This window comes from Cimex lectularius, unplaced genomic scaffold (assembly GCF_000648675.2).
Source record: "Cimex lectularius strain Harlan isolate CLEC.00 unplaced genomic scaffold, Clec_2.1 scaffold251, whole genome shotgun sequence".
Lineage (NCBI taxonomy): Eukaryota > Metazoa > Arthropoda > Insecta > Hemiptera > Cimicidae > Cimex > Cimex lectularius.
Window position 1 is genome coordinate 946,893 of NW_019394213.1, and position 24,515 is coordinate 971,407.

General features: G+C 34.9%; 1 protein-coding gene across 1 annotated transcript in view; it reads right to left on the reverse strand.

Moving 5' to 3' along the window:
* The window catches only part of LOC106664400 (protocadherin Fat 4), a 126,261-nt gene extending 107,203 nt beyond the window's left edge, over positions 1 to 19,058 (reverse strand). Inside the window, exon 1 of the mRNA XM_014390089.2 lies at positions 18,872 to 19,058. The gene's annotated coding sequence lies outside the window, so the exon portion shown is untranslated. The remainder of the gene's footprint in view (positions 1 to 18,871) is intronic.
* Positions 19,059 to 24,515: the final 5,457 nt, after the last annotated feature.

A 24,515-nucleotide genomic window follows, 5' to 3' on the forward strand; every position in this document is an offset into this window, starting at 1 on the left:
GTACCACCATCGAAGGAAATAAAGATATATTTTGATAGGAAATAAAGCCATGCCAGGGCGTGTTTCTTATCTTTCTTTCAAAAATAACCCAAAGTCTTTATTTAGCTAGCCTTCATCCGGTGAAGACAAATTCCTAGGCCGATGTAACCAACAAAGAAACACCATTAACTCAGTTTCTCAGAGAAATGTCTTTCACACAAGAACAGTCTGACGAATGATGACTGAAATAGTCAGTGAATGCATCCAAAATCTGGGAAAACACAAAAGTCATTAAAGAAATAAAATATTGATAATTTATCGCTTTCAGTTCTATTCTGTAATAATTTATTTATGAATCCGAGACTTTAGATAAAAATCAACGGATGTGATTCGAACCAACGGTCTTCGTAAATGTAAGAAGCTCTAACCTCCTGAGCTACAGTGACCTCGATCCCCGACACATCAACGTTTCTATCTCAACAAGTAGTGTTTGTACAGTTTTAGGGAAATTCACATCAGAAATAGAAAACATTACTGACAAAAGTCTTCGTACTTTCACACAGCCAAACATTATTCTCCATTATAAAATAGTCGAATGTATTTAAAATTCTCCAAAACCTAAGAAAACATAGCATCTTGGGTGTAAGAATATATAAGAATGAAAAAGCTGACAAACTGACCAGAGGAGGATCTGCAAGGCCCTTATCTATATTTGGGATAAGGAGATCAAATACAGAATTCTACATTTCAGAATGGGTTCCCAAAAACAAGCAGAAAAGTGGTACTACAGAGTGGTAGACATAGAAAATTTATGAAATTATGATTAAAGAACCTTCACCAAAACTACAATCATCAGTTAAACAGAATAAAACTCAAGTGTGTGGTGATTAGGCCCTCTCGACACGACACGCAAGAATGGCACAATTACAGAGAAGACAAGCACTTTAAGCCCTGAAGATGATCTCAATAAAGATCGAAACGTTGGCACGATAAAGAAAATGTTTTTCCGAAACCTTCATCACACCAGACCGCATCTCACGATTTCTAAATAAATAAAACTCAAGGAAGTAACTGGGATATTAGCGTCCCCTGGCAGCTAGAAAAAAACTTAAATAAACGGATATATTAAATAATGGGATTGACTCTGAGCATTGGCAGCGAAAGGTTGTTTTACCTGTCTGTACAAAGTCGTTGTTTCGGTGAAAATTTACACATTGTTGTGGTGGAGTGTTTGAACACATTTCTGCAAATTTTATTGGATGAATTCCGGTGTAATTAGTGGAAATTGACACGGAAACCGTGAGTTAAATGGAACTGTTTTATAATCAGCTAAATAATCAGTAGTGGGGCGATAGTCGTTTATCGAGGTATTAAAATCGTTGTATAACGGGACAGAGTGCAGTGTGGTGTAGGGGAGAGGTCACAAGTACCTTTGAAACTAGAGTAGGTGTAAGGAAGGGCTGTCTGCTTTCCCCTCTTCTGTTCTCGCTGTTTATTAACGATTTACCCGAGTTTTTGGGTGTAGGTCTGTTTGTCGGAGCATCAAATGTAAACTGTTTAATGTATTCAGATGATGTAATTTTGATGAGTACTGAACCGGTTCAACTTCAAAAGATGTTAAACAGGTTGGGAGAATGCTGCCGAATGTGGAATTTGTCAGTAAATTTGAATAAAACTAAGATTATGGTGTTTAGAAATGGCGGTAAACCATCAAAGAATGAACGATGGTTTTTAGAAAATGAAAGAATAGAGGTAGTAAAAGAGTACAAATATTTAGATGTAACGTTGATTCCTCTACTTTCCGTCAATATGCATTTGGCCATAAACTTAGGGTTGCTAAACAAGGATTGAATATAACCTGGAACGGTATACTCAACAGAGGAGATGTTCCTCTCAAAAGTAAATTTAAAGTTTTTTATTCCGTCTCTAGGGCTGTGATGTGTTATGTACCATCAGTATAAAGTGGTAGAAAAACTTCTTTGTTTATTTATTAAGAAGTTGTTTGGCGCTCCCCATTATACACACACCAAATTATTTTCTTCATTTGGAATTAGGCTTTGGACCTTTGTGCCTAACAAGGATTGAATATAACCTGGAACGGTATACTCAATAGAGGAGATGTTCCTCTAAAAAGTAAATTTAGACGATTTTTTATACGATTTATAATTTAAATGACGTTGAGGAGTCATTTAAATTATATACAGCGGGCTTTGTGTCTGAAGCGAGATCGTTTGCCCTACCTCCTTCCGCAGGAGATAATAAAAAAAAGTGGTAGAGCAGCGGCGAATTGAGCCAAAGGTCGTGGGTTCGAATATCGCTTGTGACACTGACTGGTTTATCTCAACCAAAACCTTAATTACTTAAAACTAATTACTTAAGAATCTTCCAAAATAAGCATTGTTTTTATTAACCTACTTTTTTAACGCCATGTTTTAACCTACTTTCCGAATTCATGGACAGATTCAAAAGTGAAATATAACAACATACTTGACAAACCTATCGAACCTTTTTCGAGCTAGAGGTCTTTTAAAATTTAATTTGTTGATTGAGTAAGATTCAGTGAAAAGGTGATAACAATAAGGATAGAATACCATCGGCTTCCACCCTGGCTTTGAATTTAATAGTAATATAGTAATTAGTCAAGCGGACCACGAAATTAGTGAATTTAATGATTTAAAATGAAGTATACTTCACTAAAGCTCTCCGTGGCCAATTCAATCAATTGTCGTCGAGAATCCAATCCGATTACACATTTGAAAAATGGCAAAAAGGAGGGAAAATTCAAAAGGTGCGGTTGTGATGGGAGGTTGGTGTCCGAGTGGATCGAGGTCACGATAGCTCAAGTGGTAGAGCAGCGGCGTATCAAGCCGAAGATCGTGGGTTCGAATCCCGCTCGTGCCATTTACTTTTTTATCTCAACTAAAAACCTTAATTAATTGTAATATAGTAATTGGTCAAGCGGACCAGGAAATTAGTGAATTTAATTGTTTACAGTATGTAGACTGTTGCTTCCAGTATTCCAAACATAAAATGACGTATTTTCTTCTTATCCTTCATAACTCTTTTTCTTCTTTCACTATTAAATAGAATGTCTTTCAAGTGCCTATCCTGGGAGCTTGTTTTTATTTTTCGAAAAGCACTGCCGAAACCTCCATCTTGTCAAATTTCATTTATGCTAACGACATTGTGCTCTACTGTTCCTCTTGGAGGATTAGTGCGATTGCCGATAATATTATGGCACATGCAAAGAAAAAACGTTTTTATACCAGATCTAAGTTAAAAATTAACATAAATAAAACCAGATGCGCTATTTTCACAATTGCTTGGCTTCTTTTGACTGGTCTGGTTTATGAATGTCCGTCGTCCTTCCGTGCCGGTTCCTAGTTCTAGTGTAAACAGCTCGTTTGATACAAATTCGACTGGAAACGGTACCGGAGAAATTTCTCGCCTTTGGATATTCATTTTCGGTATCTGAGCAGTTTCTTTGTCCTGAGTAGCGGCATCTTGTATCAGAGCATGACGGCGTGTGAGCTCGAAGAGATTCCATCTTCATACTCTGATAACCAACGACTCCCTTAAACAAAATGTAACTGTATTGCCAATTATCGGCCGTTCGGAAACGATACGGGTTGGAATTGATTGATTTACGACGATTTTGGAAATAAAGGACACTTTTCTGGACATTTTCCAACAGATCGTCGTTGATAAATGATCACAAAAAAAACCACCTTGCGCATTACACGGTGTTTGCCAATATTTGACTCATTATGGACTATCACCATAAAACGAAATTCTTTTAAATACATTTTATTTTTTATATTTGAAGAAATGGTCCTCAGAGCGTTATGATTATCAGACTTAATTGGATTGAATTATGCAAGTGAGATACCGCAATGCTTCAGTTGAAAGCTGTTGTGGAACAATGTACGATTATGAAATTGCTAGACAGCATAACTCGGTCACGCCACGTAAATGATTAAATTAATTTAAGTTTTTTTTATTATTAAATAACCGCGGAATGTAGGGCGCGGCTAATACATTAACGGGTATTATGTAGATTATGGTTTTACTTTTACGGACGTTTTATGTACAAATGACAGTTTAACACCCTATCATTGTACCATTTTATACTTGGCGAATAGTTAGAGCCTCGTAAGGAATATATATTTGAAATATCCACCGAAGCGAAATTTGAGGAGGGTATCACTTCGTGACGGTCGTAACGGAAGAAATCGCCTTCCGAGTCGGATCGAGACGATAAAAATAACAGATACATTCCAAGCTGAAACGTCGAACGGTGATGCCGTATTTTTAAATTCTGTATATGCTCAATTGAAATGTTTATAATTAACTTTTATTTAATTTAGAACAACAAAAATAGAAAGATCTAAAGAAAAGCGTTTGTGAGTAAGGCTAAAGCATACAGAGGCAAAGGGCAAAAGTAAGAGAAGAACCGAGAGACAATAGATAAATAGAAAAAGATAAATAGAGCCAATGATAGATAGGTGTATATATACACACACACAGACAATAGAAAGAGAGAGAGAGAGAGAGAGAGAGAGCAAGAAAGAAAGCTTTACAGAAAAAGATAAAAGTGTATAACTCGTAAAAAATAATATAACGATCTAGAATGTATGGTGAAAAAATAGACACAGTAAAACAAAGACAAATGTAAGCAGATACGAAATGATAGGGCTTGAGGGTAAGGTATAGAGAAGGTAAGGGAGGGAAAGAGAGAGAGAGAGAGAGAGAGAGAGAGAGAGAGTAAATAAAAGGAACAGACAGAAAGATGTAAAAGAAAGAGCATTATAGAAAAAGATGAAAGTGTATAATAAATCGTAAAAAAAATACAGAAAAAGATGAAAGTGTATAATAAATCGTAAAAAAATAATACAACGACCTAGAATGTATGGTGAAAAAAGTAGATAAAGTAAAACAAAGACAAATGTAAGCAGATACGAAGTGATAGGGCTTGAGGGTAAGGTATAGAGACGGAAAGAAACTGAGAGAGAGAGAGAGAGAGAGAGAGAGAGAGAGAGAGAGAGAGAGAGAAAGGAGAGAAAGAGAGAGAGTAAATAAAAGAGACACACAGAAATATGCAAAAGTAAATAAAAGAGCTTACAGAAAAAGGTGAAAGTGTATAGTAAATCTTAAAAAATAATATAACGATCTAGAATGTGAGTTTGGTGAAAAAGATAGACAGACACAGTAAAAAAGGAGACAGATGTAAACAGATACGAAGTGGTAGGGCTTGAAATTAGGTATAGAGAAGGAAAGGAACAGGGGGAGAGAGAAAGAGAGAGAGAGAGAGAGAGAGAGAGAGAGAGAGAGAGAGAGAGTGAGAAGAGGGAGGGAGGGAGGTAGGGAGAGAGACAGTTACCAAGAGTTGGGGATTTAGTGTGACATATAAAGAAAAGGAACTAAGAGTGAGGGAGAGGGTGATACAGAGAGGGGGAAAGAATAGAAGGAAAAAAGAGAATTTTTACGACGAAAGAACAAATTTATGAAGATACAAGATGAGACTGATTGAAGAAGATATATGAAGAGAGAAAGGGAGAAAAGAAGAGGGAGAGGGAGAGAGTAAATAAAAGGGACAGACAGAAAGATGTAAAAGAAAGAGCTTTACAGAAAAAGATGAAAGTGTGTAGTAAATCATAAAAAATAATGTAACGATCTAGATTCTAGAATGTAAGTATGGTGAAAAAGATAGACAGACACATTAAAACAAAGACAAATGTAAACACATACGAAGTGGTAGCGCTTGAGACTATGGTATAGAGAAGAAATGGAACAGAAAGGGAGAGAGAGAGAGAGAGAGAGTGAGAGATTACAACAAATATAAATGTAAACAGATACCAAGAGATAGGGATTTAGGGTGAGATATAAAGAAGAAAAGGGACAAAGGGATAGAGTAAGAGTGAGAGAGAGAGCGAGATAAAGAGAGGTGGAGAGAGAATGGAAGGAAAAAAGAGAATGTATGTGACAGAGAGGTATGGTGACGAAAGAACAAATTTAAGAAGATACAAGGTGAGACTGATTGAAGAAGATTTATAAAGAGAGAAAAGGAGAGAAGGGGAGGGAGAGAGAGAGAGAGAGAGAGGGAGAAAGAGAGGCAGTAGAAGAAAGACAAATGTAAATAGATACCAAGTGATAGGGATTAAGGGTGAGATATTAAGAAAAAAAGAACAAAGAAATAGAGTAAGAGTGAGAGAGATTGAGAAAGAGAGAATGAGATAAAGAGAGAGGGAGAGAGAAAAGATGATATAATGAACGGCAAACACATTTAAGAAGATAAAAGGTGAGACGGATTGAAGGAGAAAGGGAGAAAGAGATAAAATGAGATAGAAAATGAGAAAAAGATAAAGAGAGAGAGAGAAAGGGAGAAAGAGATAAAGAAAGAGAGAAACTTTAGGAAGATCTAATTTGTGTATTATGCATAATATAACTAAATATATTTAAAATTTACTTAAAATTGATAAAAGTAATGATTTTTCTTTGAGTTAAATAAAGAATGGAATTTAAGCACTCAATGGAAATTAAGATTTATTCATATTTAACATTCATCCAATACTTACTTGTCGAAACTCCAAATAACTAAAAACTTTTTACGCTGTAACTATGACAATGTAATGAACTAAAATAAAAAAATCAGGATTACTATCAAACGTTAAACTTTTGTACATGTACTAAGCGATAAGCAAAGTGCAAATTAATGATAAATATGTGAGAAACCAGTTCCCGAGGACTTTCCCACATTAAATTCACCTTCTTCAGCCAACTGAACCATTGAATGTTATCTAAAAGTCAAATTTCGATCATGACGTGCAACTTTTAATTTTGGTATGAACGTATTTTTTGAAATCGCAGTACTGCAAATTTTCTTTATATGTGAATCTTGTCAAATGCTTATTTAAAAGTAGAGTCGACTTCTCTTCAATTTCACCTGGCTCCTTGTTACAAAGGGGTTCCTTTTCGAATCATCTTATCGGTTTCTAATCGGCAAAATGGCTTGCGTAATCCAAGGCGTTGTCCGACTTCTCCATCGAAATCTGTCAGCTTGCCATTGTTCGAAACCTTTCACCACCGCCAGCTCTTCACGGACGCCCACGCCTATATGGTAGTCACAGACTTCCGTATCGCTGAACCACATATTCAAAGTCTCCAGATGGCTATCGTTCCCGGAAAGGCAATACAGAGGTGTAAATTGTGCCTAATGTCTGTGTTTAAGGCTGTAAAATCACCGTAGATATAATAAATAGGTTATATTTCAACACTACCTTTCTCCCTATGTCTATGTTACAGTTGGTTATTATCCCAAGGTCTTAGTACGGATATTTTGTTTGTTATAATTCGATTAAACCGACGTTAGTCATCAATAACGTAATTTGTCGAAGAATGGTAGGCACCTGACGGTGTCAGTTGGTAATCCTAATAATTGCGTACTCCAAGATAATTGACGTCGATCCATGAAAATAATGCCATCCTGAACAAGTGTGTAGAAAAGGGCCATCTTCTTTGAAAAGAAGCGTGAATCAATTATGTAGATTGGCAACAGTTGTCCTTTAATTTATGACATCACTCTGTATATTAAAAATATAATAATTACTACAATTACAAGTGTAATTTAAGTACGGAACTGCAGAATAACGACAAGGTTCACTCTACAAACTTAAAATCCACTTCAGCCAATTAATGCTTCAATCAGATATTCATATGGTATTTTACTGAAAACTTAAATTAATTTTGTTTCAATAAAGAATTTAATTTGTTTTGGCTGAATAACATTCAAAGTATTGAAACTGTGCAACACAAAAAGGCAAACGTCAAATAAATAATGACGACCAAAGGGATTTACTTTTTATATATTTTTCAATTCTATTTCGCTGTTTCGGAAATATAAAGTTAAATGGAGTCAAAGAATAAATAAATACATAGGTAATCGGAAACATTATGCGTAACATGCTTTGATATTGGATATCGCTCGTAGTATATTCTATTGTTGAGTTATACATATCAATCGTGAGCAGTTGATTGACTTGTTTTGAAAAATCTGGAGAATAATTATTTCAATTTAAATAATTTAATATTTGTTTACTTCAAATAGCGTTATAGAATATTATTAGTTAGACAGGTCGTTATGAATTTACCTCTCTCTCACTTTCTCTCTCTCTCTCTCTCTCTCTCTCTCTCTCTCTCTCTCTCTCTCTCTCTCTCTGTCTGTCAATCTTTTTTTCTTTTCTTTCTGCCTCTCTCTAACAATGTATTACTTTTTCTTTGCCTCTCTCACTCCATCACTCTCTCTCTCTCTTTATCTCTCTCTCTCTCTCTTTTTACCCATTCTTCCTGTCTCCCTCACAATGTATTACTTTTCCTTTGCCTCTCTCACTTCATTCCCTTCTTTCTTTCTTTCTTTCTCTCTCTCTCTCTCTCTCTCTCTCTCTCTCTCTCTCTCTCTCTCTCTCCAATTTCTTTCTTTCCTTTTTAACCCATTCTTTCTGTCTCCCTCACAATGTAATACTTTTCCTTTGCTTCTCTTCCTCGATCTCTTTTTCTCTAGTTCACTTTTTTAGGATATTATATATATACAAAATTACTAATAGTTTATATTATTTTATTGACAAGTACAACAGGCATTTTTACTTAATTTAGGTTTGATGAACAGAGATTTTTCCATAAATTCTCTTAGTACCTTGTAAATCAACAACTTAGAAAATTACACCAAATTAATTTTTGCTAAAAAAAAATATATATATATTTTTCTTTCATTTTTTGCGATTGTCATCTTCAGTCATATTCATTTTGTATAATGACTATTTATCAGCAAACCACCACACGTTGATTTACCAAGTGAATTTTGGCTAATTGTTATCAGTCAAATTTAAGGGCTTTACGTATATATATAAGATGACAATCGCAAAAAATGAAAGAGAATGAAAAATACATAGAGAAGAGATAGGAAAATGCAGATAATGTGATAAGATAACATCACGAAAAATTAAATATCTTTACATAGAACCTGTGAGTGAGAGAGAGAGTGAGAGAGAATGAGACAGAAAGAGAGAGAGAGTGAGAGAGAGAGAGAGAGAGAGAGAGAGAGAGAGAGAGAGAGAGAGAGTAGGGAGAGAGACAGTTCAAGAAATATAAATGTAAGTAGATACCAAGAGTTCGGGATTTAGGGTGATTACAAGCAAAAAAAGATGACTGCTTTTGAAGGAACAATAAAGTGTGCGGCATCTAAAACTAATTTCAGATGCAAGGCTATTGATTCGCGATCTGTACTCTACAACACGATAGTTTTATGAGAAAAACTAAATGATTGTTTAAAAAATAATCAATAAGAAATATGAAATGCTTCTTGTCTCCCCGTGCTCACACCCCTGATCTAGACAACAACCTAACTTCCAATTTAGTTTTGGGTCTAATTAATAATTCATCTTTGTACACTACCTACTACACAAAGAATCAATTTTATTCAGTACATTTACGTTTTTAGTGGTAATTGACCTAGTTAATTCTTTCAATTAATTATTCTTTTTATGTAAGGTCTTGGTTGAGATGAACAAGTCAGTGTGACGAGCGGGATTCGAACCCAACCTTCAGCTAAATACGGCAAAAAGAGGGAAAATTCTATCGGTTGTAGATTGAGGTGGAGAGTTGATGTCCGAGAGGATGGAAGTCACGATAGCTCAAGTGGTAGAGCAGCTGCGTGTTTAGCCGAGGGTCATGGGTTCTAATCCCGCTCCTGACATTGACTTTTTTATCTCAACCAATACCTTACATAAAAAGAATAATTTATTCAGTACATTGTATGCATAAATGAAAAAAGCACGTTCCTTCCCCCTGCTTATAACTTTGATTTAATCAATCTACTTACTTATTTTGTTTCGTGTTTAATAATTTCTTTTGTTTTTACACTGTAAGCATGTCAAGATCAATAGTGTTTAGTAGATTATATGCGTAAATGGAATACGCATCCTGCCTTCCCCTGCTTATATCCCTGATCAGCATGAAAATATTCCCTTAAAAATCAACAAGTAGCAACAAATATCCACCCAACCAAGCTATTTTAAAAATGTGTGAGAAACTTTTTCAGAAAAAAATGCGTTTGATGAACAATTATTGTGTACTAGCTGCATGGTTTCGCTTTTTTGTGAGAATTATTAATGTGTGTATAATTGAAGATGGTTGAAGAATCCAGAACGAACTGGATGGAAAGTTCATTTGAAAATTTATTCGCCAGGAATCGGATACGATTTGATGACTCAAGCATTCAGGTCTAAACTGAATAAATTTCTTTCTAAAACTCAGTCTGTAGGTTGTTTATGGCTACGGAAATGGCATGTAAATCTCTAATTTTCCATGATCTATCATTCGAAGAAGGCGATACCCCAGATAGTGGACACGAGTTGCCGTTTCTGAAGTAAGGTCGTCATATTTTTCCGTTGGATAACAGGCCGCCTTTAAAAGCGTGAAAGCGTCTTGGTAGCCGCCATTTCCGTATGACTCAGGTGAACTCACTGGGATGACGGATAGCCGTAATTCCGTAATTATCCACCGCCGGCCGGAAATGATGCCGAAAGGGGCTGTAGGGCATAATAATGCCCTCCCACGTTTAAGGGCGTCCGATTTCATCCGCACATGTGAAAGGGAGGAAAATCGAGGTTCTGGATGTTATTCGTCCTTGACACTAGCGACGTGAGAACCAACACCTCCGTGGGAAAAACGCATGATATAATTAGTCAAAATCATCTTTTCCCTTGTTTTCTTCATTTATGACCGATGAACTTGGAACGCTAATCTTCTTCGTCATAAAACCTTTTATTAAAAAGTCTATCAAGGTTGCACTTTAGAACCTACATAATTTACATTTAATGGCCATATGCCCGTTTTCTCTTTATATCCAACCATCAATAATTGTGAAGTACTATCTGCCTATGAAAATCGTCAGCGTGACTTGCAAATTGCAGTGTTTCATTGGTTTTGCAAATAGCAGATAAAATAGCCCCGGATCAAACCTTGAAATACATACCCACTTTACTTAGCACGCCAGGACATAGCAATTTTAGCGTAGTTGGCTTGAAAAATAATAAGAATAATAGAATAACACTAGATGTAATTTTATTTTAATGGGGTTGAAAGCACACAATGAGTGTAAATGGATAAAGTTTTGTTGGATCAAAAGTCAAACTGGGGAGTTAAAGATAACGTAAACTAGGGCTTGGTCGAGAGCGAAGGATTTGATACGCAATCAACACAAATCTAAGGCTCTTTTTGAAGGTTTGATGATTAATTTCGTGTTTAAGGTCAAAAGGCTTTAGCAATACAGAGAAAGAGGTAAAGAAGTATTAAGTTTTGTTCGATTTCATTTGTCTGTCCAGGATTATTGATGTCGCTCTGCTGAGTGAAGACCCTGTATAGGTGCTGGACAAAGAATGAAGATTTTTCTTCGTCGGACTTATGAAGAACATAGAAATGACACTTTTAAAGTTTATTGGTATATTTTTTGAAAGAAATACTGGACTAAACATTGGGGCTTGGTCCCATGAGTGTTCAGAAGGTTGTTGAAGAAATTAGGGTTGAGGTTCAAATTTACATCAGTCTGCATGATAGACGGTCTGCAAAAGAAGGGAAATCGACGTCAGGTCTCTTGCTTAAAGGAAGGATAAAGATAAAATTATAAGAGGTCTGGATGGCCATCTGAAGTTCTAGTTCCTAACTTCCTGTCTTCTGGTCAGTGTACTGGGATCCTATAGTTTATTTGCTCATTTAATGCCTGTTTTGAGATGTCGTTTAGATTTATTTTAATCATGTCTTTTGTTTTCTAGTTTATTTATCGTACCTAGGTTTTAGATGTTGTGTGCTGTATTTTTATTGAGTTGGTTGAGATGGGAAGTTAGTGTCCGAGTGGATCGAGGTCACGATAGCTCAAGTGGTAGAGTAGCGGCGTATCAAACTGAAGGTCGTGGGTTCGAATTCCGCTCGTGACACTGACTTTTTTATCTCAACTTAAAACCTTAATTAATTGAATGGTATTAAAATTGGTCAAGCAGACCACGAAAAAATAGTGAATTTAATGTATTTTTATTGTTTGTAGATCACGTCTGTTCTTCCCGTCGTTTACTAAAACTGTTTTTAGTCTGTCCGTGGTGTGCATCAGCTCTTTTGAGGTCTGTTGATGTTATAGATCCAGGATAGAGAAAAAAAGGTAAAGAAGTGTTTAAGTTTTGTTTGATTTCATTTGTCTGTGCAGGATTATTGATGTCGCTCTCATGCGTGAAGACCCTGGACAAAGAATGAAGATTTTTCTTCGTCTGACTTATGAAGAACATAGAAATGACACTTTTAAAGTTTATTGGTATATTTATTGAAAGAAATACTGGATTAAACATTAGGTCTTGGTCCCATGAGTGTTCAGGAGGTTGTTGGGTCAGGAGCCCAAGGTGATAATTGGAAATTAGGGTTGAGGTTAAAGTAAAAGTAGTCTGCATGATAAACGGTAGTCTGATAGAAGGAGGGAACACATTCATGTCAGGTCCCTTGCTTAAAGAAAGGATAAAGATAAAATTACAAGGGGTCTGGATGGCCATCTGAGGTTCTAGTTCCTACCGCCCTGGGTTCTGGTAAGTGATATTGGTGTCCTATAGTTCATTATTGCTCATTTAATTTCTGTTTTGAGATGTCATTTAGATTTATTTAGTAATCATGTCTTTTGTTTTCTAGTTTATTTATCGTGCCTAGGTTTTAGCTCTTGTGTGCTGAATTTTTATTGTTTGTAGATCATGTTTGTTCTTCCCGTTTACTAATACTGTTTTTAGTCTGTCCGTGGTTTGAACTAGCTCTTTTGTTGTGTGTTGCAGAAGGAAGGAACACATTCATCGTCAGGTCCCCCTTGCTGAAAGGAAGGATAAAGATAAAATTATAGCAAGTTTGGATGGCCATCTCAGGTTCTAGTTCCTACCGTCCTGGCTTCTGGTCGGTGCTATTTGGATCCTATAGTTTATTATTGCTCATTTAAAGCCTGTTTTGAGATGTCCTTTAGATTTATTTAGTAATCATGTCTTTTGTTTTCTAGTTTATTTATCGTGTCTAGGTTTTAGCTCTTGTGTGCTGAATTTTTATTGTTTATAGATCATGTTTGTTCTTCCCGTTTACTAATACTGTTTTTAGTCTGTCCGTGGTTTGAACTAGCTCTTTTGATGTCTGTTCCTATTGTTTTAATAAATTTTAATTCTTCAAGTCAATTAAAGTCCGGCAATGAAAGAGGCACCTCGCCGATCTTTAATTATGTTTTTACCTATTACGTTTCAGCTTAGTAAATTGCATAAAAAATAACCCTCTGACTAATGACTAACAACTCTAATTAAAACTTATTTCATTAATTAATTTTACTGAACAAAACATACAACGCTTATTACCGATCGTATCGGCCTAACGTCGAGCGTTCGAAGGATTGGAATTTTTTCTCATGGCTTTTGCGCCTCGGTTTATATTCAAGATCAGGATGAGTAATGCGAAAGTATATCAGACCGGGTTGAAGGTAGTTCATTCTCGACAACTTCCCGTTCATGTACAAGAAATTGCACTTAACATTGAAGAACAGCAAGAAGGTAAGATGGTTTCACATTGTTATATTCACCAGGTAAAATCTTTATAAAAAGATTTTTTTTATAATGAAGAGAAAACCTTCCTTATTATATTTCACTATTCATTTAATTTCTTATATATTATATTTTCTATCAGTGTGGTGTAGGTTATTTAGCGCCAACTGAGCTTTTGGCCGTATATATTTGCTATAGTTTATTTAGTGCTGAAATGGAAAATTAACCGTTTCCTTTTTCCGTTCCTTTTTAGTCAAATCTTTTTGTTTTGTACCTGTCCGGTTCAAGAATCGATTGTACATCGTTGATGCAACTGTTTAGCTCATTGGGGTGAGTCGAGTTTACGCAGGTTGCACTTGCACCTGCTCGCGTTGGGTTTACACATCAGCGAACCCACAGGCACGGTAATGGATAAAACAAAGTCGAGTCCTTAGTCTGTGCTTAAAAGAAGAACGATCGACCGTTAAAGTCTCCAGTCAAGAGGATCTAGCACATGTCTCGTTAGGGACTTTGCAGCCGTTAAAAGTGGTGTTTTTTTGTATACACTTCCTTCAATAAAATTATTAATAACGGTGAATTTCACAGGGTTAAGAAATTCGCCATAAATAAAGCACCTCATTTTTAATCACAAATTTCGATAGAATCATCCAAGTTAAAAGTTCATTTTTACCAGGAAGGTTTTAGTTTTAAACTTGTTTAAAAAACGTTCGGCAATTTTCTTCAGAGACGACGAAGGAGAAGTTTATTAGCATCGATTTTTGGGTGCAAGTCATGTTCTTGCCAAGCAGATTCCTACAAGTCAACCATGCTCTAAAAATACCACGAGGAATGCTTTTCATCATTTACTAAAAGATTGGTAGGCTAAAAAAAACCGGATCAACGAAAAATAGGAATGTTTGGTCTGCACACTGATAATTACGAATTAATTAGCCTATCGAAGGTCAGGGTTATAAGCAGGGAAGGCATGATTTTCTTCTTTATTTTATGCGTATATATTATTTCGGAATCACCCTTTAAACTTCTCTCTCTCTCTCTCTCTCTCTCTCTCTCTCTCTCTCTCTCTCTCTCTNAAAAAAAAAAAAAAAAAAAAAAAAAAAAAAAAAAAAAAAAAAAAAAAAAAAAAAAAAAAAAAAAAAAAAAAAGGCCTTAAATAACTTTTTTGAATTGTCTTGATCGTGAATTCCGGCTTCGTGAAAATAGATTTAAAATAAAATATGTTGTTTATTAATTAGATATAGACTTTTATGACACAAACAAATCATCAAACTGTTAGTTATTCACTAGAATTAAATCTCAACTGATAATATTTAAATTTGGGAGACATGCGTGGACAATGAACTTATTTCGAATATATTTCGTGCCATAATTTTACCGCCTAAAGGTACAAAATAAATTATGCAATATTTTATTCTAAGGTTTGGCGAGTTGCAAATTTATTTATGAAAGATCATTGATTGGTTCTTTAACCAATTTTGTAATTAATAAACTTTTGTATTACTTAAGATAATTTGCTTGCTTCAAATCGCAATATAATTAATGGAAACTATTCCGAGATTGTTTTGACCGAATGAAGTTTGAAAGTTTGCTAAATTTGACCGAATTGTGAAAAGTCTTTAAGCCTTTATATCTTTTATCGTCGAATAAATAAGGTCATCCTAGCTAAGAGAAAATAGTAAAAAAAACAAATCACAAGCACTTTTTCAATAACAAGTAGAAAGTATGCCATAAATTTGCACCTCGCTTATGTATTATATTACATTTTTCTCTTTTTAGAAAATTTAGTTGCCTTTTTATAATACACAAATTGTAAAATTAAGTTGTGTTGATATTGTGGTAAATCATTTGCAAATTGGCGACAAGGCAAAGCTTGTGTTATATAAGTTTGAGGATTCGTAAACCAATTTCTTTTTCAATATATGAAGATGTGAATTTTTATTGAAATAACTCTTTTAAATTTAAAACTTCAAATTTGTTATTAGCCTTGATTAGATTCATGGCTTAATTTAAATTATATTATTATCTACGTAACGCTCTTTTATGTTTCGCTTTATATTTTTATATTTATTTAGAAATCGTGAGATGCGGTCTGGTGTGATGTAGGTTTCAGAAAAACATTTTCTTTATCGTGCCAACGTTTCGATCTTTATTGAGATCATCTTCAGGGGTCAAAGTGTTTGTCTTCTGTGTAATTGTGTCATTCTTGCGTGCCGTGACGAGAGTGCCTCATGTTTTTATGTTATTATGTGTTATGCTTTCCAGCCTTCATACTTTCAACTGTATATATTCCTAGTTTGACTTTTTACTATATTCTAAATTTGTATGACTCTTATGTTTAAAGGACCTATATCTTCACAACCGTCAGCTATGAGAATTATATTTTGTTCGTTTTAGTAATTCAGATATCGATTAACGGTCACTAATCTCTACACATTTGTTCGTTTTATAGATTGTTACATCTGTAAAACAATTACTACAGTAAAAAAGCTGTCTGTGTATCTGTTCCGTGAACATGCGTCAATATTTCAAGAAGTTATTCCATATGTCACATTGGTCTAAAACGTCTCATTGTCCAAAGTCTGATTCTCAGATGGAGATATTCCATTTTACAAGTTAGTTCATTTACAACTTTATTCCATGAAGCCCAACAAATCTGATAAAACGTTTATCCTACTATAAAGTTGATTACACCAATAGAAAGATAATTAACAAGACAAAATCACTCAGAAGATATAATTTTACGAGTTTGCAAAGTTCTTCTTTTAGGTTTAAGTAAGATTTTCTTTGTTCTTTAAGTACTGACAGATATGGTGCTTATAGGAACGTCTCCCTAATAATGAACTAGAAGCGCATGTACATAATTTATCTTAGAACAGGGCGTAAATAATGTTGAACATTTATTTATTTTATTTTTAGAAACTATTTGTTTTTCCTTATGTTCAATTTTTTTATCAGAAAATTTTTGGTTTTAGCTATAGTGCAATATTTTCATTATTTTCACTAATTTCGTGGTCCGCTTGACCAATTAATATATCACAATTAATTAAGGTTTTTTAGTTGAGATAAAAAAGTCAATGGCACGAGCGGGATTCGAACCCACGATCTTCGGCTAGATACGCTGCTGCTCTACCACTTGAGCTAACGTCACCTCGATCCACTCGGACACTAACTTCCCATCTCAACCCCACCTTTTGAATTTTCTTTTTGCCATTTTTCAAATGCCGAGTAATCGGATTGGATTCTCGACGCAAGTGTCCGAGTGGATCGAGGTGACGATAGCTCAAGTGGTAGAGCAGCGGCGTATCTAGCCGAAGATCGTTGGTTCGAATCCCGCTCGTGCCATTGACTTTTTTATCTCAACTAAAAAACCTTAATTAATTTTCATTATTTTTAATACAAGCTTCAAAAGTTTAATGAATAACATTTTTGAACAGTTTGTAACAAAAAGGAACCAACTTTTTAGCAATTAAACATTAATTTTACGTTAATAATAACTGACCTTTTGAGAAATTAAGTGCATGTGCTTAATGCTTATTAGTAGGGGCAACTTTTCTCTAAGCGTCACCATACATGTCAGTATTTACAGTCTTAAAAATCTCCTTAAATTTTTCTTAAATTTTAAACAATAAATTTGTAAAATCGTAAAGGTTTATCTTCAAAGTGATTTTGAACTTTGTTTGCATTACACCACAATAAAAAAATAAGCGAATCTCACTGGGTTTTCAATGTCCTTACATTAGAGCAATAAAATTTAAAGTATGATTCACATTTTATGAGATTCTTTGGATTTTTAGGAATAAAGTTGTCAATGTTGAAGAAAACAGAAAAGTGAAATATCTCGCATAAAATTGAAAATCTGACTTTGAACAATAGAGACCTTTAGTACAGTTCGACATCTAGGATAGGATAAGTGTTTAAAGACCTATTATTTGTATATTTGTATAATTATTTTTAATTTATATATTAAATACAGGTTGTTACGTCTTGGGCGGCCGAGGTGACCAGAAATATTGTCTCCTTCAAACGTGTTGTGTATATTGATGTATTGAGTAGTAAAATAAGTCTAATAAATCACTCTTGTGTTTTCAAGCAATGTTTTTGTCATTACTGTTTACAGCCTCTCAGTAGGGGTGTTTTTATTCGTCAGTTTCGTTCGAGATCTCGTATTTCTATAAGGTGTTTATCCGATCTAAAATGGAGGGAAAAAATTCATTTTCGGCATTCAATTTTTTTTTGTTATAGCAGAGTGGAAATCGCAGTTTAAAGAATTTTTTTGTGATATTTACGGTGATGTCGACCGTACTTGGTTTGCTCGGTGTAGGCAAAGCACTCTGAACTTACGGTAACTACTGATGATGATCAACTTCAAGTTTAACCTCACTCAACGATACATCGCATAAACACTGACCATATTGTATACAAGCGTTACGACGCTTTTGAAAGCTACTGTATATTCTTGTCGGAACTAGGGGTTCTTCTCTATTGACAGAAGAATTTAATTCTTCTCCTTGTGCGATTCTTTAAAAAAAAAAAAAATAAATAAATAAAAAATAAATTAATTAAAAAAAATAAAAAACTAGGCAAAAGTGTCTTTTTTACAATTTTCGGAGAGAAAAATCCTAAGAAAAACGCAGCGACCCACCGTTAATTCAAATAATAATAATAATTACATGAAGGCAACAGTCGTGGAACAAAATGTTTCATCTATTGTTGATTATTTTTTATAAAATTTACAACTATCTGAAATTTTTATTCAATTTACCATAGAAAAACGCTAATTGTGTTACCACTCTTATATGCTTTTCTAATAAATACTGTTGTTATTATTATTATACTATTACAGTGAGTTACAGTTCTTTTTTTCGTCAACGCTTGACTGAAGACTGAATTTCTGTCAAAATTGAATATTTTTCGAATTTTTTGAATATAAGCTAGAAAACTATAGGTCGGCTGTTTAAAGTTTTAGTTTCAGTAAAGGTTAACTACACTCCTAGATTTTTAAAACTGGATTGCAACAGCTATTTATCTAATCTATAATTTAAAAAAAAATAGTGTGGAAATTTTAAATTTATTTTCTGAATTGCCATAAATCATAATTTCGCCTTCCACCTAAAAGAAACGCTCATTGTATTTTATTTATTCATCGCATGTATTTTTTTTTATGTGATTGTGACTCGATTTATTCTTTTTAATCGTCCATACATCTGTCTAAGGTTGAATAAAAAAGATTAATCTACCTGGACTGTCACAGCTTTTTCATTTTAGTATTACTCCAAATTTCAAGTAATTTTACTTACCTTTGATGTTCAATAATCCATAGATAATTTGCAAAATGTTTGAAACACAAAAAGCCAGAAAAAACAATTGTCAGGAAACAAACAGAAACACGTTTTTCCCGCGAAAAGAGACGCAAACGCACAGAAAGAGAAGTAAATCGGCACTACCACGATGTCTTGTAGGCGACTGGGTACTGACTAGTGACTACTGACGGCCGACTGCGGAAGGCCTCTTTGTGGGGGGATGGGCGGTGCAACCCTTCGACCGCAGGCGAACCGAAATTCTTCGGCTCCTCTCTCCTTCCAAACCCTGTTAGGTTTTCGATTAATTGGGCCTTTTCACTTTTTCGCATAAGCTTGTGAACACTTTTTCCGTCGGGAGAAGACGCACGCGACTTAATTACACGAATGTAGAGCGTTATTGTCCGACGGCCTTTCACTTTTAACAATTGGTCTTGATGAGAACTAAATAAATGTTCGAAATGCTGTCAAGAATCCGTGGTGGATGGGAACAACTCTAGAAAAATGCAGTTGAGAATCATCGTCATGTCTCTAGTACCAGGACAGACCATGGGTAAAAAACAAGTTACTACATCGCAAACCAAATAAAAACAACTCACAATTTACAAACCGTTTAAAATGACGATTATCCAATCCGAAGACATAATTTTTGAAATAAAAATATCATAAATTTACAACAAAAGAGGCAAAAACTTATGTTTACATGGGCACAGCTTACAGGGGGAGACACAAAGCCTCATCAATTCACTGAGCTGCGAAAAAATTCTTTCCCTAATATATTTCTAACAGACGCGTATTGCAGCAGAGCATAAAGCCAAAGAAATTGGGGACAATCCAAAACACGTACGGCAGAGGTTAGGCAGACCAAAATGATTGGAAACGACCGAATCAATGTATCACACATCGCATACACAGAACATCATACAATTTACAAGCCATTTCAAAATGGCTATCGAATTAACTAATACTTAAAATTTGGAAAAAAATATCATAGAGTAAAGGCTATAACAATTTAAGAAGAGGCACTCTCAACACGACACGCAAGAATGGCACAATTACACAGAAGACAAACACTTTGAGCCCTGAAGATGATCTCATTAAAGGTCGAAACGTTGGCACGATAAAGAAAATGTTTTTCTGAAACTTAATCACACCAGACCGCATCTCACGATTTCTGAATAATATGTTTCCTAGTTTTGCGAAAAATCTAAAACCCCGATTATATTTCTGGGAAACGCATTTCTCAAGGAAGCCAAAGCAGTTGGGCAAAAGTCAAAACATGCAAGGTAAAGGATATGCAGACTAAAATGATTGGAAAAGGTCAAGGTACAGGTTCATACAATGAAGACTTAAGAGAATCACATAATTTAGAAACCATATAAAAAAGAAGAATATCTTACCTATTAGAAGAGTGAATACAACTCATAAAAATGCCAAAAACAGTACTACTTTAAATTCAACGGTGACAGAGCCCAAAGGACAGTTTAGGGATGGGCAACTCAACTTCTTAAAGATCATGGCTGAGAATGATTTCACTTTACAAACCGAGTAAACTGATCTTTCCTCGCTCTTCTGACAGTGCGTGAAAATAGTCACAGGGTGTAGATTTTGAAGGATTCTGCCAGGAAGGGTTTGCTGTGTTAAAGAGAGTGGAAAAACGTTAACGAGGTGTCGCCTTCATTTGCCCAATTAATTCACATTACTCACATTTCCTTTGAAAGTTGACTTGACGATTATCCAAAAGATACCTCCAAGGTAAATCAAACTCTTAGATAGTTAAAAAGATGATTTAGAAACATATAAAGTAGACGTTCTTTACAAAAAGTGAACAAGAGTATAAAAAAATAATTTATAAAAGAATATCTAAATCGACGTCTTCTCCAAGTAACGATAGCTCAAGTGGTTAGAGCAGCGGTGTATTGAGCGGAAGGTCGTGGGTTCGAATCCCGCTCGTGACACTAACTTTTTCATCTTAACCAAGATAAAAGAATAATTAATTGAAATAATTAATATGGTCAATTAAGATAGCTAAACATACAGTTTGAACCTATTAATCACTTCGGACATTGATGTCACTGTCGAGACTCGCCCCTTTTTTTATTTTGTTATGTTTTGTGAGCAGAGATCGTCCGGTGTTTGGTGGACGAAGACATTACAACCAAACATCCTAAGTACTGCTCAGAGGCTAGCATACCTGGGTATTACTGGGGTAATGAGAACAACCTCCCTAGAGTTCCTCCTGACAATCCTCCGTTCTTCATCCAGGGAGAGGCTATAGTCACAATCTAGACTAATGCAGAGACAGGCTTTAATAATCTCATAAAAATTAATTAAAACTTCTGGAGAACAAGGTAACCTGTTAATGCCATGACCCCAAAATTCTTATTTGATCAAAAGTTTCAAATTAAATTATATCATCTGGGAGAAAGGAATCCCAGTTAATTCCGTATGTGGTATGCATATGGAGACCGAGAGTGAGAAGTTACTATTTATGGAAACAAACCAAGGCCTATAAATGATATAAACCTTGGGCAATATACCACTGTCTTTCAGGTTATTGACCACTTGCCAAGGAGATTAAGGCTAGGTATTACCAACAAAAAGGTATACTTGCAAAGGAGTATCACAGCAACTACCTCATCTATAGTAAAGTCGAGAGTCGTCTGGAAAGGCTTCACGTCATCGATTCAATGGGAGTGAATTCCGAGACATAATCCTAGAAAAAAGTTCATCATAGGAAAACTTCTAAAACTAGAACGTTTTACTACTAGAATGATAATTGGACAGCTGACTGGACATATGTATATTCCTCCGGAGGCATATGCGTATTCTCGGAGCAGCAAAATCCTGTGAAGATATTTCCAGGAGAAAAAGAAACAGCGACCTCTGTTGGTGCGAAGGCTGCTATTCGTAGAAGTAATCCCATTGGTAGAAGAAAAGCCCAGGCCTAAAGTATAAACCCCTAATCCTTGACAATACTTTGGGATTGGATAAAAAAAACCTTGCGTAATGAGCGTAATGAAAATAAGGCCGTAAAAAACCTGACTTTTTTTAACCTTAACCATAAATATAAGATCTAATACTTCATGTTCTTGTAAGGAAAGTTGATTAATCCTGTTTGTTTCCCACTGTAATATTGTAAGTTGTTAAGAAGTAAAAGAAAGTATCTTTTTTCATTCCTGTACTGACCTAATTGATGTTCCTGCCTCTTACTTGCACTGTCACCAACTCCCTTGAAATTAAATCTGGAATCAAAAATCATTATTTAAACAGTTATTTGAACGGAATTTACACAAAAATGTAACAAAAGGTAAATTAATCGTAAAAATTTCCATGTTTAAAAATAACCTATAATGATAATTTATAATTTTTATGTATTATGACGCTTTTTTGCAAAACTTAAACTGTTTTGGCCCATAAACTTCGAAAAATTTCCTCTTGAACATACTATTCGAAAAATCCACAAACAGTACATACTAAAGCTTTATTACCAATGTAATAATAAATAATATAACGACTGTAAAATGCGTTGGCTGAAATAATCGGTAGATCGAAGTCTATTTGTTCTTTGAATGTGAAAGATATCGATTAATAAGCCTATTCGGTTATGTTGGAAGTAAAATTATAAAATATTATTATTTTATGTATTACATATTAAGCTTTTATGCAAAATTTAAACTGTTTTGACTTCTTAATAATTTGTTTATTTTCTTTTTACATTCGATTTGATTCGCATTTATTTTTGACAGTACGATTCGAAAAAACACGCCAAACAGTTACTAAAAATTAAAACAAATTTAATAATAAATTAGAAGGGGCGTCGGTAGCCCCAACGGTTTATGAGTTGACACGGCGCTCATCACTGTAAGGTAAAGGTCCCGGGTTCGAATCCAGCGACCCTATTTTCGAACCCGACATACTTACAAATAGGCTTTTTTTCAAAAACACCGAAACCCGAGGGTTTATATAAGCTCTTCTGTTGCCAACCCTAGTTTAAAAAAAACAATAATGATAAAAAATTTAAAAAAAATTAAAAAAAAATGGCAGGCTGTGAGATGCAACTACCCTGGATAATAGAATCAAATGAATTTTCAATCAAATGAAACCTTTTTCAATCCAATGAAAACATTTTTCAAGCAAATGAAACCTAAAACCTAATGATAATAATTATGCAGAGGAATAAATAAATGACATTATGGTACCAACAATAATTTTTATGATGATTGATTATTAATATTACAATAGTAGATGATGGGGTTTGGTCTGCGAGTTGGCGAACTCATGTTGAACCGGCACACGGGCACTACTGGGTCTGTCTTCACTCGCGGGTTTTTTGTTTGAGTTATTCAAACGCGTTTCGGCATTACGCCATCTTCAGTGAAAAACTGTCTGTCATTCAGTCTGAGTGGGGTTTATATATTGTTGCGTCCGTCGCTTGTCGCTGGGGGCGTTGCGTTAGGGGGCGTGGTCTCCGTGCTCGTTGGTCGGTCTTGGTGGCGGTTATTTTCATTGTCAGTTATTATTTGTGCGTTGTCGGTTTTTTGTTTTTTCCTGGTGTTGGTTGCGATGTTTTGTTCTTCTGAACGTTTTCGTTTTTTGTTATGGAGTGTTTTTAGTGGTGTGAAGGTGGTGTGTGATTGTGAGTTTGTTTGTGCGTTTATAAGTTTTCCGTCTTTAAGTGTTATTTGTTTGTATNGTTCAGAAGAACAAAACATCGCAACCAACACCAGGAAAAAACAAAAAACCGACAACGCACAAATAATAACTGACAATGAAAATAACCGCCACCAAGACCGACCAACGAGCACGGAGACCACGCCCCCTAACGCAACGCCCCCAGCGACAAGCGACGGACGCAACAATATATAAACCCCACTCAGACTGAATGACAGACAGTTTTTCACTGAAGATGGCGTAATGCCGAAACGCGTTTGAATAACTCAAACAAAAAACCCGCGAGTGAAGACAGACCCAGTAGTGCCCGTGTGCCGGTTCAACATGAATATTACATTAATTGAATCGTAAGGCTTAGGTACAAGAACGTTTCTTGTGAAGATCCGTATTCATCAAACTTTTCTACATCCCCGAACTTCCCCGTCGAAGTTCAATTAAGTGGGATAGAAAAGTGTTTTTGAGCGAGCGACAACTTTCTGTGATAGAAATTATGAATGATGAAATGGGTGTGGAGTTCAATCCTTTTTAAAAAGATGGTTCCTACTCACAGTAAGTTGTTTCGCAACAATCCGAATTTCGAGCTCTTTAGCTCATCATCAGGTTGAAGGGTATATATACCCACATTATATAACAATATATATTTATAATCTTCCTTTTTATATAATCGTCCTATATTGAATTTGTTGAATTTGAATTACAAAACTTTAAATACATTTTTGAGGTAATAAAAATGTATGAATAAACTACTAACATTTGAATTACTTGTGCCTTTTTATAAAACACCCCAATGTTTGGATTTCATTTTCTTGAAGTAAGGTTTCATTTGTTTGGAAAAAGATTTCATTTGATTGAAAAAAAAGTTTCATTTAACTGAAAAATGCTATATATCGATCCTTGAAGCATAGCACAGAAGTTAGTTTTGTAAAAGCATTAACAAATCGTTAATAATGACGTATATTTATCGGATTTT